The sequence below is a fragment of the Dromiciops gliroides genome, chromosome 1 (assembly GCF_019393635.1).
Source record: "Dromiciops gliroides isolate mDroGli1 chromosome 1, mDroGli1.pri, whole genome shotgun sequence".
Classification (NCBI taxonomy): domain Eukaryota; kingdom Metazoa; phylum Chordata; class Mammalia; order Microbiotheria; family Microbiotheriidae; genus Dromiciops; species Dromiciops gliroides.
This window is the reverse complement of record NC_057861.1, coordinates 333,108,771-333,128,113: the sequence shown is the minus strand read 5'-3', so window position 1 is coordinate 333,128,113 and position 19,343 is coordinate 333,108,771. Positions and strand designations below refer to the sequence as shown.

The 19,343-nt window shown below is 39.0% G+C and overlaps 1 protein-coding gene across 1 annotated transcript in view; it reads left to right on the top strand.

Moving 5' to 3' along the window:
* KIAA1328 (KIAA1328 ortholog) overlaps nt 1-19,343 on the top strand; it is a 465,758-nt gene that overhangs the window by 386,408 nt on the left and 60,007 nt on the right. The window lies entirely within an intron of this gene.

Genomic DNA, 19,343 nt, shown 5'->3' with positions numbered 1-19,343 from the left:
GTGGCAGTCACTCACAGTGAGCTTGGATTTGTCAAGAACACACCATACTATAAAGATTAACCTGACCAAACTAACCATTTCCTTTTTGGGCAGTTTTAATTGACTGGTAAATCAGAGGAATGTCAGAGAAGTAGTATACCTGGATTTAAGCAAGGCATTTTACAGTTTCTCATGCTATCTTTATGGACAAAATGGAGAGATATGAGCTGAATAATAGTACAGGTAGGTGGATGCAGGAACTGGTTGACTGATCAGACCCAGGGAATTGAGCTACTTACTGCTTGCTCAGTGTCAGCCTCAGGAATAGTCTCTAATGGGGTAGTATCAAAGGGATCCGACTTTGGGTTCGACATTTTTGTCAATCACTTGGATGAAGGCATAGGTAATAGGCTTATCGCCTTTTCAGATGACAGTAAGTTGAGAAAGATAGCCTAATAATAGAATTCAAATGTAAGAAGAATTTGACAAGTAAAAACAATAGGCCAAATTTAATATGTTGACACTTAAAGGAGATAAATATGAAGTCCTTCACTTGGTTGTTTTAAAAAAATTAACTCTGCAAAGTACAGGATGGAGGAGATATGTCTAGACAACAATTCATGTATAGAACAAATCTGTTTTTTATTGCTCCTAATGATTTAATAGTGTTATATAAAAGTAAAAAAAAAAAAGAAAAACTAATTTCCTCTATAGCTACATTAATAATAGACACATTGTGTCCAGGCATATAGAGTCCAGAAGGTAGGTTTAAAAGTCAACCCTGGTCAAACCCATATCAGTAGTTCTGTGTTTAGTTTGGGGAAGAACATTCTAAAACTGTAGCTCATTCCATGGAAGGGGAACCAGGATGGTGAGGGGACTAAGAACCCTGTTTTACAGAGCTCATTTAAAGGAACTAAAGATACTTAGGTTAGGTGAGGCATGGTAATTGTCTTCACCTATTTGAAGAGCTGTCATGTGGAAGAGGGATTAGACTTCACAAAACTACAAAATCTCCATTCCAGAGGGGTCTCAGCAGACTTCTACTCCTCTCCATACTTTATAACAAGAATCTTCTTTACAGTATCTCCAATTAAGTGGTAATTCGCCCTTCCCACACACACCTGAAGTCTTCCACGGATGAAGGGCCCACAAGATCCTGAGGTAGTTCATTCCATTTCTGGACAGCTCTAATTGTTAAGACCTTTTTCCTTTTATCATGATAAAATCTGCTTCTCTGCAGCTTCCACTCAGTGTTCCTAGTTCTGCCCTCTGGGGCAATGGAGAAAAAAGCTAAGCCTTATTACACATGACAGTGCTTCAAAATAGTGGAGAATTGAAGGCTTCTCTTCTTTGAACTCAAAATTCTGAGTTCCTTAAATTGATCTTATGACATGGCTTCGTCTTCTCACCATTCTGGTCACCCTCCTTCTTGAAGTGCTCCAGTCTGATGCTCCTTACTAGAATACCCAGAACTGAACACATTACAAATATTGTACAGGAGAGTACCACATATCTGACATCTCCTTTGTTCAGGCCACTGTGCTTCAGTGTAGCCTAAGATCTTATTAGTCTTTTTTGACTGCCATGTCACCTTGTTAACTCCTTTCGAGTTTTCAGTACACTAAAATTCCCAAATATTTTTAACATGGAGTATTGACGAATCATACCTCCCCTATCCTATTCTTATATGACTAGTATTTTATATGATGATATTTTTTCCTTACTAATTTCACCCTACTGGATTCAGCATAACATTCTGGCTCTAGATTCTTTCATCCAGCATTAGATATTCCTTCCAGTTTTTTGGTGTCTACAGATTTGTTAATATCTCAGCTATGCCTTCATCAAACTCATTGATAAAACTATTAAATAGAACAGGAAAAAAGAGCAATTTTTGGACCCCCTCCACATTAACATTCATCCATTAACAACTGGAACAAGTCATTCAACCAGTTCTGAATCTGTCCAACTGAATTATCATCTAACCCACATCTTCCCATTTTGTTCTCAAGGTTATGTTGTGAGAGACATTGTTAAATGCCTTGTTTAGATTGCGGTATACAGTAGTTATGAAATCCCACTGATGTCAGTAACTTTACTCATCAATGTTCCACGTCCTTCTGACATTAGTAACTCTGACATTGCCCTAACTGACAGTAACCTCCTGTCATTCCATCCCTGTGCTTCACTCCTTCTACACCTGTCCTTTGCCATTGAGATTTCCAATCCTTCTATCCCTCAGTACTTTCTTAGGCCATCACCTTTGCTCTCACTTCACTTTCCTCTCTTGCTAAAGAGCTACTCAGCCCAGTAGCTCTCCATTCCAACTCTTCCCCATCCTCTGCTCTTGAATCCCTTGCCACCCACCCCTTCCAGTCACTTCTCTCCTCTTGCCAGACTTCAGCCCTGGATTACTTTCACCATCTACTTCCTGTGCCTCTACTCCCAAGTTACTGAATAAAACTAGAAGAAATCTCACAACTTTACTAACTGGATGCATTAAAATGTCATGTTTTCCAGACTTAATTGGGCCCTCACTACAGCAAAGCAGTCCTTTTATTTTTCCCTGATTCCCTACCTCACTCCCCAAGAAGCTATTCCAGACTTTCTCTTCCTTTATCAAGCCTCCTCCCCACTTCCTCCTGTGCTCCCTTTCTCTCAGCTATGAACTTTTACCTCTTACTTTAATGAGAAACGAAACTATTCAATGTGAGCTCCCTCATTCTCCCATTCCTTCATCTCAGTAGGGTTTTGGTTTATTTTGAGGGTGGGACAGTGAGGGTTAAGTGACTTGCCCAGAGTCACACAGCTAGTATGTGTCAAGTGTCTAAGGCCAGTTTTGAGCTCAGGTCTTCCTGAATCCAGGGCCGGTGCTTTATCCACTGTGCCACTTAGCTGCCTCCATCTTAGTACCCTTTAACATCGTCTCCCACTCTCAACTCCTTTCCCCTTTCCTATTTTCTGACCAAGAGGTGGTCCTTCTCCTTGCCAAAACCATGACCTCTTGAGTATGATCATGAGCACTTGGTCTCATTCTTCTTCCATTTTCTCCAGCAGATTGTATCCTCGTTCATCACCCTCCCCTCTGTATTTTCAACATCTTTTATCAACTTGTTCCTTCCCTATTGCCTTCAAATCCCATATTTAGTAAATCCTCACTAAACCCTACCTCAGACTATTTTCCCACATCTCTCCCAGATTCCTTGAAAAAGCTCAGTGCTCACTTTCTTCCTTTGTTCTCCTTTCACTTATTCCTCCTCACCTCTGCAATTTGGCTTCTGACTTCATCACTGAACCGCAACTTCTCACTCCAAAGTTATTAGTGATGTCTTAATTGCCCGCTATAATGGTCTTTTCTTGTTCTTAAACCTTTTCAACTTATCTATTGTATTCAACATCACTGTATGCCCTCTCTTCTCTGGGTTTTCATGGGACTACTTACTTCTGGTCCACCTGCTACCTCTCTGACTGCTGCTTATCTGTCTTCTGGCTTATCATCCATGTTATGCTCTCTAAGTGCAGGCGTTTCCCAAGGTTCTGTCCAAGGCACTCTTCTCTTTACCTCTGCAATCTCTCTTGGTAGATTCATCAGCTTCCATTAGTTGAAATAAAAACAAATGATGATAGACATATATGTTTTTATGTGTAAACATTTATGTCTCTCTCTACCTATACTTATGTGTGAGTATATATACATGCAAGCATACATATGTGTATATCCACATGCATACATATAGGTATATCTATATGTATAGCATCAAAATTTTATATAGATATTTTGTTTTTGTTGAGTCCAACTCTTCATGACCCCATTGGAGGGTTTATTGGCAAAGATACTGGAGTGGTTTGCCATTTCCTTCTCCTGCTCATTTTATAGCTGAGGAAACTGAGGCAAACAGGGTTAAGTGACTTGGCCAGGATCAAACAGGTAGTAAGTGTCTAAGGCCAGATTTGAATTCAGAAAAATTCGTCTTCCTGACTCCAGGCCCAACATTCTACCTACTCTGTCACCTAGCTGCCCATAGAGATAGCCAGACAGCCAGCCAGCCAGCCAGCCAGACAGCCAGCCAGCCAGCCAGCCAGACAGACAGACAGACAGACAGACAGACAGATAGATAGATAGATAGATAGATAGATAAATAATCTTCAGTCTCACATCACCAATTGCCTATTAGTCATTTCAAACTTGGATATCAAAGAGATATGTTAAACTCAGCAAGTCCAAAACTGAACTAATTTTTTCCTAAACTCTCTACTCTTCCAAACTTCCCCATTTCTGTCAAAGGCACCACCATTCTTCCATTGTTTCCAATTTATTAGCAAGACTTTATCCTTGATTCCTTATTTGCACTCACCCCACATACCCAGTCAGTTGCTGAATCTTGCCATTTTTACCTTCACAAAATCTTTCACTTATAACCCCCTTAGCTTTACTCTTACAGGTACCATTTTATTTCAGGCCCTTATCACCTCTCTCCTAGATTATTACAAGAGCCTTCTAATTGGTCTCTTTGTTTCAAGTGTCTTTCCACTATAGTCTGTCCCATACACTGACTGCTGCCAAAGAAGTTTTCTTTGACATAGATCTTACTCTACTCAGTACACACCAGTGACTTCCTATTGCCTGTAAGATCAAATATAACCTCCTCTGTTTAGCCTTTAAAGTCCTATACAACTTGATCCCAACCTATCTTTCTGACCTCATTGAATACTGCCTCCCCCACCCCGACCCTGCCACCTGGCCAAAGTGGCCTTCTCCCTTTTTTATCACACAGAGCACTCCATGGTCATTTCACAGGCCTGGAATGCACTCCTTTACCACCACTTTACTAAGTCACTCTCCCTTTTTAATACTGAGCTTCTTCATGAATCCTTTCCTGATACTCCCAACTACTAGGGCATTCCCTCCCAAACTACCTAGTATTTAAGTACTTTTTATAGATTTTATTTATCCACTTTATATTTATGCTGTATATATATATATATGTATATATATATATATATATATATATGTTTCCCCCATTTGAATGTAAGCTCTTTTAGTGTAGGGATTGTTTCAGTCTATGTACTTATATCCCTGGTGCCTAACATGGTGTGGGGCATATAGTTGATAGTTAATAAATAGGTATGGATTGATTGACTGATTGATGAACCTATACTTTTTTTTTTTTCCATTTGATCTCTCCTGTCTTCCCCAAGGTAAAAGTGAAGTATAGTGTCCACTACTGATGGACATGGAAGTTTTGATCTACTGTCCTTCCCACCTGGGCCAATTTCCTCCTCCTTAGGTTCCCCCACCCCCATTCCCAGCTGTTCTCTATACATACAGCCATTTAGCTTTGGTCCTACTTCAGCTCAAAACTCCTAAGTTCAACCAATCCATCAGCCTCTGTCTCCTCAGGAGCAGGGACTACAGGAATATTCCATCATGCCCAGCTGAGAACCCAGACTTACTGTTGTGGTTGCCAGTTCCCTTTGTAAACACCAACAAACCATCCCTTTGATACATTCTAGAATTTTCCTAGGAATCAAAATTCTGGTCTGTAGCTGACCTATTTTACTTGGCCATAGAAGGCAGAACTGGCTGAAATTTAAAGAGAGGGATATTATACTTCAACATAAATACCTCAACATTATACCTCAATATAAGTAAAAATGATCTGACATTTTGAACTATCACAAATTGAAATGTATATCCTTCCAATTGAATTTTATAAATGTTATTAATTTCTAGCTATCTTGAAGGCTTTATGCCAAACAATAGGGATATAAAAACAAGAATGACAGGCCCTGCGGTCAAGGAGTTTGAATTCTACTAACATAGCATTTAAACAAATTAGTAAATATGAGGTAATTCAAGGAGGGAAAGAGAGAACTGGAGGGTCTTCCCAGGAGGTGCCTTATAATCTAGGCTTGAAGGAAGCTAAGGATCTGAAGAGGTGAGGGTACATTTGTGGTATGGAGGATAGAGGTGGGACCTGGAATTTAGAGTTTGGAAAAGATCAAGTGGCCAGTTTGCCTGGAGTAACAAGAATGTGAAAAAGAGTGATGTGAAATAAGTCTGGACAAGAGGTTATGAAGAGTATAAATGCTAAGCTAAGGAATTTGCATTTCATCCTAGAGGTAGTAGGGAGCCTTCTCTGTTAACTGTATCAAACACTTTGGTCAGGTCTATGAAGGCAATGAAGAGGGGTTTTCTTTGTTCTCTGCACTTTTCTTGCAGTTGGCGAAGCAAGAAAATCATGTCAATAGTTGACTTCCCTGCTTGAAAGCCGCATTGCGATTTGGGGTAAACACGGTCGGCAAGTTTATGCAGTCTAAGCAAGATGACCTTGGCAAACATCTTCCCAACGACGCTGAGAAGTAAAATTCCTCCGTAGTTGTTACAGTCACTCCTGTCTCCACTGTTCTTATAAAGAATAACTATACGGGTATCACAAATATCCTGTGGCACTTCACCTTCTTTCCAACACAGGCACAACAATTCATGCAGGAGTTTTAAGAGAACATTTTTAGAGCATTTGATCAATTCAGCTTGTAGGTCTTTGGTTACCCTCCTAAACTCCATAGCCTGATTCACTCCTTTCATTGCAATATGCAGGGTGTCGTACAGTTCGAAGGCAACACCTCTGAAGCATTTAGGAGCTTTTCCACATCTTAGGGAGCTAATTGCATTCTCAAGTTCCTCAAGTGTGGGTACATTGTCCAACTCCTGTAGTACAGGGAAGGACCCCATGACGTTTAAAGCTGATTCTGTGATGGAATTTCTGACGGTGTACAACTCAGAAAAGTGCTCTACCCATCTTTCCATTTGCTTAACTCTGTCCGTAATGTACTCTCCAGTGCCGGACTTGAGGGGAGCTGTCTTGCTCTGAGTGGATCCGCAAGCTTTCTCGATGCCTTTGTACATTTCTCTGATGTTTCCCGTGTCAGCAGCAACCTGTATTCCCTCACTGAGCTCAACCCAATATTTGTTTGCACACCACCTCACGATTTGCTGAGCATTTCTTCTCACAGCATGTAGTTTCTGAAGAGCACTTTCATTTGGGGAGCGTTTGTATTCAATGAGTGCACTGTATTTGGCCTCAGTGAGGACGGGATTCATTTCATTGCACTTGGCTTCAAACCAGTCATTCGTTTTGCTGGTCCTCTTCCCAAAGACATCAAGAGCAAGTCTGTGGACACTCTCATGTATCTGTTTCCATTTTTCAGCAGCTGATGTATCAGGAGAAGACGCGATCAATGCATTCTTGAGAGATCTCAAAAATTGATCCACCTTGCTGAGATTCATGGTTTTGCTAGTGTCAATAAGAGATCACCCTGTTGGTTTAAGGCGATGCAATATTTTGGGCCGGAGCCACATTTTACAACAAACTAACGAGTGATCAGTGTCATAGTCAGCACTGTGGTATGACTATGTGTTAAGAATGCACTTGAGAGCAGATCACCTGATTATTTATTAGTAAGTCCAATTGGTGCCAATGTTGCGTTTCACATCCGAGATCCAAAACCAGAGTGAGAGGTAGCACCCTTAGAGACCTGCTTTTTGCTGATGATGCCACACTTGCCTGTCACTCAGAGGGTGAATTGCAGACCTTGATGGATCACTTCCCCCAAGCTTGCATGGACTTTGGCCTAACCATTAATCTTTTTTTTTTTTTTTTTAGTGAGGCAATTGGGGTTAAGTGACTTGCCCAGGGTCACACAGCTAGTAAATGTTAAGTGTCTGAGACCGGATTTGAACTCAGGTACTCTTGACTCCAGGGCTGGTGCTTTATCCACTGCGCCACCTAGCCACCCCCTAACCATTAATCTTAAAAAGACAAAAGTCATGTGTCAGAGTGCTATGTCACCTCCATTGATACACATCGGTAGCTTCCAGTTGGATGTCGTAAGCCAATTCTCATATCTTGGCTCTGTCGTCAGTGACAATTTGTCACTTGATTCTGAGATCAATCAGAGGATTGAGAAAGCTACTTCAAACATGTCTAAGCTTGCCAAGCATGTCTGGGCAAACAGTAAACTGACAAGACGAACCAAATTTGCCGTGTATAGAGCATGTGTCCTGAGTACCTTACTGCATGGCAGCGAAACATGGACTACATACACTAGACAAGAGAAGAAGCTTAACAGCTTCCACATGAGCTGCCTTCGGCGCATCTTTGGCATATCTTGGTGAGATAGGATCACCAACACAGAAGTGCTCCAACTTGCACAACTTCCAAGCATCTACATGCTCCTGAAACAAAGACAGCTGGGCTGGCTCGGTCATGTGCACCACATGCAAGATGGGCACATCCCTAAAGACCTACTCTATGGCGAGTTAGCCCCAGGCCAAAGACCTGCTGGACGCCCCCAGCTTCGCTACAGAGATGTATGCAAGCGAGACTTGAGGGCTCTGGGAATAGACATTGGCAGCTGGGAGGAGATGGCCAAGGACCGAGCCCAGTGGGGTTCAGTACTCAGGAGCAGCTTGCGAGCAGCTGAGATGAGCCTCCAAGCTCTGGAGGAAGAAAAACGAATGAGACTCAGGAACTGATGGGCAATAGAGAGCAAAGTTTTCTGATGTCGTCTTTACGGCAGGAGCTGCAGCTCCCGTATCGGACTGCACAGCCACACTGTGGCCTGTGGCTCTTCAAGGCACTGATCCATGGTCGTCCATGACTGGCGGAAGCCTACAGTAGTAAGCCACTGAATTGTCTTGAACAAGGATATGAATGGGGGATTTAGAAAAGAGGATATAAAGGCAGCTGTGTGGAGGGTGGGTTAGAGAGGGAAAAACTGGAAGCAGCAGAGACCAAAAAGGAGAATAATCTCCAATAGTTGTCAAGGTGGGAAGTGGTGAAGCACCAAATTAGGGTAGTTGTTCTATGAGTATAACAGTAGTGCACAATATATTAGTATAGCGCGTGAGAGAACTATATGTACTTATATAACAATATGGGACCCATCAGTGGAAGTCAACAGAAGCTATATGAATATTTTCTGGGGATATTATTGTATGGAATTCCTATCTCATTATGAATTGGACTACTTTGCATCTAAAATCCCTTCCAACTATAAAATTCTTCATTCTGCAATTTTCCTTCTTTAAAAAGGGGGATCCCAGGGCAGCTAGGTGGCGCAGTGGATAGAGCACTGGCCCTGGATTCAGGAGGACCTGAGTTCAAAATCTGGCCTTGGGCACTTTTTAACTGTGTGACCTTGGACAAATCACAAGCTCTGTCTGCCTCAGTTTTGTCATCTGTAAAAGGGGCATAATAATAGCACCTACCTCTTAAAGTTATTGTGAGGATAAAATGAGATAACATTTGTAAAGTGAATTGAAAACCTTAAAGCACTCTATCAGTGCCTGCTGCTGCTGCTGCTGCTGCTGCAGTTGTTATCCTTCCCTAAAAGCTCTATAGGAAGAAGCTCTATAATTTTCTTTCATACCAAAGACAAGTTTCTGCATGTTTTGTCCTTGAAGACTATCCATCAGTCAGTCATCAGAATTTATTGAGTAGTCATTAAGTGTAGTCTTGTATCAGCTATTTTTACAGTAGGTGGTTGCCATGAAATGTGATTCCCCCCCCCCCTTTGTTCTGACATTTTTCTGCTACTAATGACAATAGCCTACTAGGCTTTGCCCAAGTATGAGTCTCTTATCAAGTCATTTGGCAAGGTTCTCAGAATCACAGCTTTAGAGCTGTAAAAGACCCCAGAGACCATCTAGTCCAACTGTCTCATTTTAAAGAGAAAGGGAGGTGCCGATGTATCGATGGGGAGGTTCATGACTAGTTCATGTATCCTCTCTACTGCCTAGGCATATACCCTGTCAAGGAAAGGGAAAAGGATGGGAGAAAGAGTATCTTTTTTCAATTTTTTCTATTATTCTTGGTTGCAATTTCTTCATTTTCCTTCTTTCAGTTTTAATTGGCTTGAGTGTGTCCTCTGGCTGAACTTGTTTAGCACTAGCTACCAGACCTCCAAGTGAAGTAAGTCATCCTCAACTCCTATATCTCTGTGGCAGTAAATTGTTTTTATTGGTGTTACCAGCACTTATGTCAATATGCACTAAAATCTAACGACCTGTCTAGTTAAGAGTCACCGGACTGCAAAAGCCATTCTCTCGCCTGACAGCCTGAGCTGTTAGACCTGGAAACCAAATTAAGGTACTGTTGGCCAGGTTCTATACAGTTATCCTGACAGCTTCTCTTCCCCAAGTTTTATCTTTTTATTAATATTATCTTCATCTCTATACTTCTAGGTACCAGTTATTATTATATACAGATGTGCACATGCATGTTAACTATAACTCTGTCGTTGTCAGACAAAGGTGGCACTGTTGATCCACCATCAGTAGAGCATATGCATTGAAGTATATTTCCTAATGGCACATGCTTACAAAATAACTGTTCATGTCAGGAATGTAGTATTTAGCCAAGGAACAAAGGAAGGGTAGCTTGTGTATATGAGATTTGATCATATGATCTTAACTTCTTTCCACTCTGCTATAATCACTAAGAAAAAAAAAGCCACCTACCTTGACCATACGTAAAGATGAAAGGAAACCTATGAAGACTGACTGATATTATGACTGAATCTTATGATATATTTAGCTAATCCCATTGCTAGTTATAGAAAGTTAGAACCAAGGTTACTTATGACTGACATCTTATTTTTAGTAGCAATATCATCATCCAAAAGTTTTGACTCCGTTTTGGAGTGCTGTTGTGTGCAGGGTCTCCTTTTGTTCTTGCAAATATTATTTTCCATGTATCATGTATTTTTTGTTTGTTTTGTTTTTGTTTTTGTTTTTTTTATTGAGGCAATTGGGGTTAAGTGACTTGCCCAGGGTCACACAGCTAGTAAGTGTTAAGTGTCTGAGGCCGGATTTGAACTCAGGTACTCCTGACTCCAGGGCCGGTGCTCTATCCACTTTGCCACCTAGCCACCCCATATCATGTATTTTTTAAAAAATCATTTAATTGTGTTCACCAGTGACCCGGGAAACCTTTCTACCTCCATTTTTACCCCACTCCCATCTTCTCTTTCGGACACCACTAAAGAGGTAGTATAGGAGAAAGAACACTGCATCTGGAGTCAAAAGGACCTAGTCTAAGTCCTTCTTCAGCCAATTACAGCAGCGGTGTCAACCTCAAATAGAAACAGCTCCTTACCAGCATATTAACTTAGTAAAACACAAATGAACATTATCTATGTTTTATTGTCTTTTTATTTATTTTATTAAACATTTCTCAATTACATTTTACTCTAGTTCCCTAAGGGCAGGGAGTGAGTTTGATACTTCCTTTCTACAATTACATATGTCTTTGTGTAAATCCTTCCATCTCTTTGAGCCTCAGTTTCCTCATCTTTCATATAAATGATAATATCATTTTTCTACTTCACAAGGTTATTATGAGGCTAAAATGAAATATTATATGTAAGGTGCTTCTAAACTATCAAATACTATACCAATGTAAATTACTATTCATTCCAGACCCCTCCGACTGAATTACTTCAACCTGCCTCCCTCCTTCCCATATCACTACATAACTCACATAAACATCAAATCTGTAAAGCTATAGTAGCATTTTTACCCCTAGGCCTGTCTTGGTGATTAAATATATATTTGTTGAAGATAATTATGGTCAATCTAATGACCAACAAATTAGTAAATTGTGTGTAAGTTGACAATTAGGTTCTCAACTTAATGATTTGTTTATTTAACTGATGATCTGATGATTCTTGTTCAGGTATCTTATACCATCAACAAAGCGGTTGGCATTTTTTGTTCTGAAACAATCATGATATGATGCCTTCATAACAAAATGGAAACAGCAGCATGGTTTATCTATTTGTTAGATTTATCCAATTCTAAAAGTCAATGAACAAGCCATTAGGTTAAGAGCAGTATATTTTAGTGCGTTTGTTGTTGTTTTTGATAACTATAAGTCACACCTCTTTGTGTCTTCTCTCTCTAATAAATTACCTAATTATAGGTATCATAGGTGTTGTATCTTCCGTGTTTTCTTCATTCCCTTTTGTACCCATTAAAGGGCTTGGTATTCCATAGATGCAATTAAGTGACCATTAAAAGAAGATTTCCATTATTTAACTTTGATGAAATTTATACAAACTAATAGACACTCTGTATGAATTTTATTGGGGGGCTTTATGTTTAGGTGCCTACATTCATTGTGTTCTTCAGCTGTCATTCAGTTTCCACCTGAAGAACTGTGGTAATAAGGAAGCCATGCCTTCTAAGGGCAGCCCATTGGACTAATTATTAGGAAACTTTTTCTCTTACACTGAGCTGCTTTGCTATTTCTACCAGTTGCTCCTGTATCTGCAGAGTAAATCTAATCCCACATAACCACTCATCAAATATATGAAGAAAAACTAACATGTCCTCCCCTTAGTTGTGTTTTCTCTAGACTTAACAATTCCAGTTCCTTCAACCAATGTTATATCATCTTCTTCAATCCCCTCACTATCCTGATTTGCCTCTTTAAGACCTTCCAGTCTGTTAAAGTCCTTCCTAAAATTTGACCTTTCTTACCATTCCTTAAGTCTTAACTTGCCAGACTTCAGATAGCTAACAATCAGATTCTTCCTTAATGCCTTCTGTAAACCAGTTCTCCCAGTTTCACCTTCATCTTTGTGACTTTTCATTTAATTCCATTTGGGCAAGTGCCAAGAAACCTAGAATTTCTCATTTTTATTGTCAGGACCCATTATAGTCAGATAAGGTTTCTTTTTATTTTGTTCATATGTCTAGCTATCAAAGTAAGTATTGATCACTATTGAAGAAAGTTTCTTTTTATACTAGATTTCCTTAAAATCTTCAGGCACCTACTCTATGACTGCCTAAATAAACAAATTCCTTCATTACCAAGTATTCGTTTATGGATTTTTCATCAGCAGGTGTGTTATTTTAACATGTTCTTCTGTGCTTTTAGTTGTCAGTAATTACTGGCTTTATTTTTTTTCTTCCAACAAAGACTAAACCTTCAACTCAGCTTCTGAGAAAAGTTCTATTAATTGAATAGTGCACCCCAACCCCATTTTGTTAATGGGCCTCTCTTTCCCTTTATTCATAAAAATTAGATTTAGTCTCGACCAGCATAACTCCTGTTATTCTCTGCTTCATTGTTAACTTATGTCATTTGCCTAACTCAGTAGTGCCCATTTGGGGTTCTTGGAGTTTCCTCTGAGGTAATTACTTTCTGTCCTAAAAAGCATTCCTTTGGGAAAGTAATTCAATTACACTACCTTCTACTTATGTTACTGTTTTTTCCCTCCAGAATTCTGCTCATATTTAATAATGTCTTGTTAATAAACATGTACCAACCACTTTTCAACCAGAATTGCAATATGACTTTGTGTAAATCATTCCATTTCCATGAACCTCAGTTTCTTTGTCTGTCATATACTTACAATACCATGCTTATCTACTTCACAAGGTCATCCTAAGGCGAAAATGAAATATTATATGTAAGGTATTTCTAAACTCTCAAATACTATACAAATGTGAGTTGATGATTATAAATGCTGATGACTAAAGGTTTTAAGGAGAAAATATGCAGAAGAGTGGCTTCAATAATGAAGGAAAATTATAGAATTTCTTCTTACAGATCTTTTTAGGGAAGCCTTCTATCCTAATAGATTTAAATATATCATGGACCCAGGCTTATTTAGTTTCTTTATTCTCTAAAATTTTTCAAGTAGCTTTGGTATACAAAATCTCCCTGTTTTTCTTAATCAGTTCCTGCCTCTTGGTTATAAGGGGAAGCACAATTTCTTGTCCATTTAGAAGATTCTTTGATTTCTGACCATTAAAGTTTTCTTTTAATTTAATAATATTTAAAATCTATTGTTAACTCTGGTATCATCACATAGCTATAATGACACTAATAGGTACAATAATATCCATCGCCTTGGTTGATTGAGGACTTTTCTCAGTCATATTCCTTTTTGGTACTAGTTCCCTTTGGCCTGTGTTTCCTATTTTCCATACATCAAGATCTAGTTTGGGATAAAAAAAAGTTGTCTGTTACTCATTTGAAATTTTGGGGGCTTGAACAGTGTTTCTGGAGTTGAGCACTGGGACTGGAACTGGTAATCTACCTGGATGTGAGAGAATAAAAACTTACTTTGTCAAACAAAATAGAAGCTAAAAGTTTTCAAATATCTATGCATGTATTTGGGGCGAAAATCGCCTGTATTTGGAACTTCCATTCTCCTCATCCATTAAGCCACACACAATTTATAAGCTCCTCACACCCATTATTAGGTTGCTTTGCAAGCTTCCTTTTGTCATCTCTATTTTTTCCTTGATTCATCATTTCCCATATTTTTGTGGGTCATTCACCTCTATTGTCATTAAAATTTTGTTTATAAGAATCAACCTACCAGGTTTCTGTTGTGTCCAATGGGTCATAGTCTCCATCAGTTAGCATCATTTCCAGCTCCTCTTGCTTCCTTCCCAACCACCATTCATAGATATGTTAATATTCTTTTTTTATTCTTAGTATTCACCTTTTGTTGCAGAACATGTCAGTCTTCTTCCTTATTATTCATATTGTAAGTATATGCCAGGTTTTGTGATAGACGGCACATTTATCCTTCCTGCCCTTCATCTCCAGTATATTCAGATTGAAGACTCAAATACTGTCTATTCTTAGGAAAGTAACTGACGTCACTAGTTCAGGCAGTCCAACTCTGTTAGCCTGTCGACCCATATCCATCTCCTTTGTGAAAAATTTTTCATAAATGCTGAGGGCAATAAAAAGTCTCTAGGGGGCAGTGAGAGTTTAAGCCATGTAGGAAGCTGCAGGAAGCAGAGTTTCCATGAAAATTTTAGTTTATAATGTTTTCTCTTAACACTTCTAATCCCAATTCCTCAGTCAGGTTACTGTGCAGTTACAAATGTAGAACCATGGACATGCATTCCTGTTACTTTCTTTTGCTCATGTTTTCTGACATGCCTGCCTATTATATAAGCTCCATGGTAAGCTATAATCAAATAAAAATAAAGTAGGGATTGACTTAAATTTTATCTACTTCTTCAAATAGTATATGAAAGCCAAAAACCCCAGTATCTATTTCCCTTCGTGTGACCTAGCCCTTAACATCCAGAATCTTTTTTTCTATAAGGATCCAAAATTTTTGTCTTCTAGATATTGTTTAACCTACTCCTTCCCTACGATTCAGAGAAGTTTTTTACTTATCATCTACTCTAAGATGGTAATGTAGGAAGCTTAGGAGGATAAGTGCTAGGAAATGTATTGTAGTAAGAGCACCAGTTTCATCAGTTTGAGTTTCAATCAATACAAGTGACAATTCTTTTTTGGGGGAGGGGATGGGGCAGGGCAATGTGGGTGAAGTGACTTGCCCACGGTCCCACAACTGGTGTCAAGTGTTTAAAGTTAAATTTGAACTCAAGTCCTCTTGAATCCAAGGCCAGTGCTTTATCCACTGTGCCAGCTAGCTGCCCCCCTTCATCAATTCTTACAGCATACTAATATTCTATAATTTGTTCAGTTATTCCCCCTCAAACTGAGGGCACCCCTCAGTTTCCAATATTTTTACCACTGGGAAAAATAAGAAGATGCTCTAAATATTTTTCTATATCCTTACTGTTTGTTTTTCTTAGGACTAATCCTACCCTTAATCTACTCTACCTCTAATTTCCCCTTCTCTCCTTTCTTTCCTGTTTCCCTGTTAAGTGAAATGTATTCTGTATCCAACTCTGTGTGTGTGTGTTTTCCCCTCCTTTGACTAGTTCATATGAGTGAGGTTCAAGTGTCACCTGCTCTCCCCACCTCTTCCTCCTTTTTTATATTTACTTCTACTTACACACCCTACTTATGTGAGACAATTTCCCCCTACTTCCTCTTTTCCCCCTCGTAATGTATTTCTCTTTCATTCCCTTTCTATTCTTCTTTTAATGTCATTAAAAGATAACAGAACCACTACCAGTCCCTGAGTCTAATTAAACTGCCCCCCCAAATCCCGTGATCCTTAATGATGAAAAAATTCTGAGGGGGCACATGTATATCATCTCCCTATATTAGAATGTAAGTAGATTATCCTTTTTTTTAGTCCTTTATGATATAGATCTATCTTGTTTAGCTTTTTCTTTTTCTCTTGACTCTTGTATTTGCACCTCAGAATTTCTATGTAGCTGTGGTTTTTTCCTCAGGAATTCTTGGAAATTGTCAATTTCATTAAGTCCTTCCATTATGTTTTTTTTTCTATAAGATAATATTTAGCTTTTATGGATAGGTTATTCTTAATTGTAAGCCCATGTCCTTTGCCTTCTAGAATATAATATATATTCCAAACTTTTCTCTTTTTTATAATGGTGACATTTAAATTATGTGTGAGATCCTGACTATGTCCTCATTACTTGATTTTTTTCTTTCTGGATATGTGTGTTTGTGTGTGTGTATCCTTTGATCTGGAAGCTCTATATTTTGACTATAATGTTCCTGAGGGTTTTTCATTTTGGAGCTTCTTTCAGAAAATGATCAGAAAGGTAATTCCTATGTATGTTTTGTCCTCTGAAAAGGCAGCTGGTAGTGCAGCAGATAGAGCCTTAGACCTGGAGTGAGGAAGAATTAAGTCGAAATCTTCAGACCTTTACTAGCTATGTGCCCCTAGGCAAGTCAGTTAATCTCTGTTTGCCTTAAATTTCTAAACTGTAAAATAAAGATTATATAGTACCAAGTTTTAGGGTTGTTGTCAGAATCAAACAAGAGACATTTGAAAAAAGTGTTTAGCACAGTGTGTGGCACAAAGGAGATGCTATTATGACTTCTTGAAGCATGATGTCTCAGCTCTCTTTTCAGCCATCAGTTTCTGATAGTCAAATGATTTTGAAATTATCATGCTCAGTCTCTTTTCTAGGTCAGTTCTTTTTGCTATCAGATACCTTATATTTTCCTTTAGTTTATTTTAATATTTCTTGTTGTATCATGAAGTTATTTGCTTCTGTTTGGTCCATTCTAATTTTCAGGGAGTTTGTTGCTTGAACAAGGTTTTGTACCTCTTGTGCCAAGCCATTCATTCCATTTCCAGTTCTTCCATAGCTCAAATTTCTTTTCCAGTTTTTTTTTTCTTCTAGGACTTTCATTTCATTTGTAAAAATCATTTTAAACTATTGCTTTGGCCAAAAAAAAAAAAGAAAAGAAAAGAAAAAGAAAAAGAAAAAAGGGGGCAGCTAGGTGGCACAGTGGATAAAACACCGGCCCTGAATTCAAATCCGGCGTCAGACACTTGACAGTTACTAGCTGTGTGACCGTGGGTAAATCACTTAACCCTCATTGTCCCCCCTCCCCCCAAAAAGAATAAACTATTGCTTTAGCTCTTCTATAAATTCTAGTTAAACTTGTACCCATGTTGTATTTTTCTTTAAGGCTTTGCTTGTAAATGTTTTAGAGCCATTCTAGTATTCTGAGTTTGTCTTTTGTGCACCTATCATTGTTATAGCCTTTTATGGTGAGACTCTTTTTTGTTTACTCATTCTACCAACCTGCTTCCTGACTTTGAACTTGATGTTAGGACCAGACTCTATGTTCTTCTGGGTAGGAGTTCTTCTGGGTAGGAGTGTCTGGGCTGGTACTTCTGCTGCTTTCATGGGGGTTTTGAGTGTCATTCTAAAATCTCTGGAACAGCTCAGTCTGGGACCCTGAAACCCTGGGACCAAAGTGGTGTGACCCAGAGCAAAGTCTGACTTTTCTGCCCTCTTGGTCTAAGCTGTGCAAGTTCCATAAGTGTTTTTGGGTTTGAGCAACATGCCTGTGAGTTTGTCCTTTTTGGCGTTTCAGTGGGCTGATGTTAGATTCAGCCACTATTAGCCAGCTGGAATTCTCTGCTGGTTCACAGTGCCCCAGCACCGGGTAGTAAGCAGCAGAGCTTCCAGTGGCCAATTTAGGCCCCTCTGTGGCAGATCTTGGATTTCATTTTGCCCTGGTTAACAGCCTCTCCTTGTGCTGGAAATTCCATGTGCAGCCATTCTTTGCTAGATCCCATCCCAAATGTCTCTAAATCCTCTCTGTCTGCTTTCCTCTATGAACCTGGGCTGGAAAAAAAATGATTCAATGTGATTTTTTTTTTCCTGATCAAGACTTAATTTGGTGCATTTTCTAGATTTGTTTAAAAGAGATATGGATTAGAGTTAAAGCTCTATATCTTCATGCCACTCTGTCATCTTGGCTCTACCTTTAGACTTCAATATAATTTTTAGCAAATGACTTTAGCTTATTCTTTGGACTTCATCACCTGTTGTCCCCCTGCTGACTACCTCTTCTCCTTCCATCCATATGGACTTTCTCTAATCTTCATTTTTATACTTCTAGGCTTTTGCATAGATAGAGAATCAACATGATATAGTGAAAAGAGCAATGGACTTGGAGTCAGAAAACCCTGGTTCATATGTGAGCTTCACCATTTAAAATAATTTTGAGCAACTAGGGGCAGCTAGGTGGTGCAGTGGATAGAGCACCAGCCCTGGAGTCAGGAGTACCTGAGTTCAAATCCAGCCTCAGACACTTAACACTTACTAGCTGTGTGACCCTGGGCAAGTCACTTAACCCCAATTGCCTCACCAAAAAAAACAAAAAAAGATCAAGTCATTTAACCTCACGAGTTTCTTCATTTCTAAAATGATAAAAAAAAGATTATATTACTACTTTTTACTTTAAAAAATTTTTCATTTAACAAAAATCAATTTTTGCACTCTACCCTGATCGAAAAAGAAAACAACACTTGTTACAAATATTCACAGTCGATCAAAACAAATTCCCACACTGACCATGTCTGTCTTATTTGTAATCAACTTTTTGTCAGGAGGTGGCTAGCATGTTTGATCATCAGTTGGATGATAAAGCTTCAGCAGAGGCAGCTAGACAGTACTGCAGATAGAGCAGTGGGCCTTGAGTAAGAAGACCTGAGTTCAAATCAGACCTGAGACATTTACTAACAATTGGACTGAAGGCAAGTCACTTCTGTTTACATCCATTTCCTCAACTGTAAAATGGGGATAATAACAGCAGCTCCCACATAGGGTTATTGTGAAGATCAAAAGAGAGAATATTTTTAAAGGGCTTAGTATGGTGCCTGTCACATAGTAAGTGCTATGTGCCAACCCTTTTCCTTTCCCCTGTTAGATCTTCTGAAATTGTGTTTGATCAGAATTCTTAAATCTTTCAAAGTTCTTTGTCTTTCTACCATTGTTGTGGTATATGTTTTTCTCTTGGTTCTGCTCACTTAAATCTGTACCAGTTCATATAAGTCTTCCCAAATTTCTCTGATATCAGCCCTTTCTTTCATCTTTTCTTATAGCATAATATTCCATTATATTCACATAC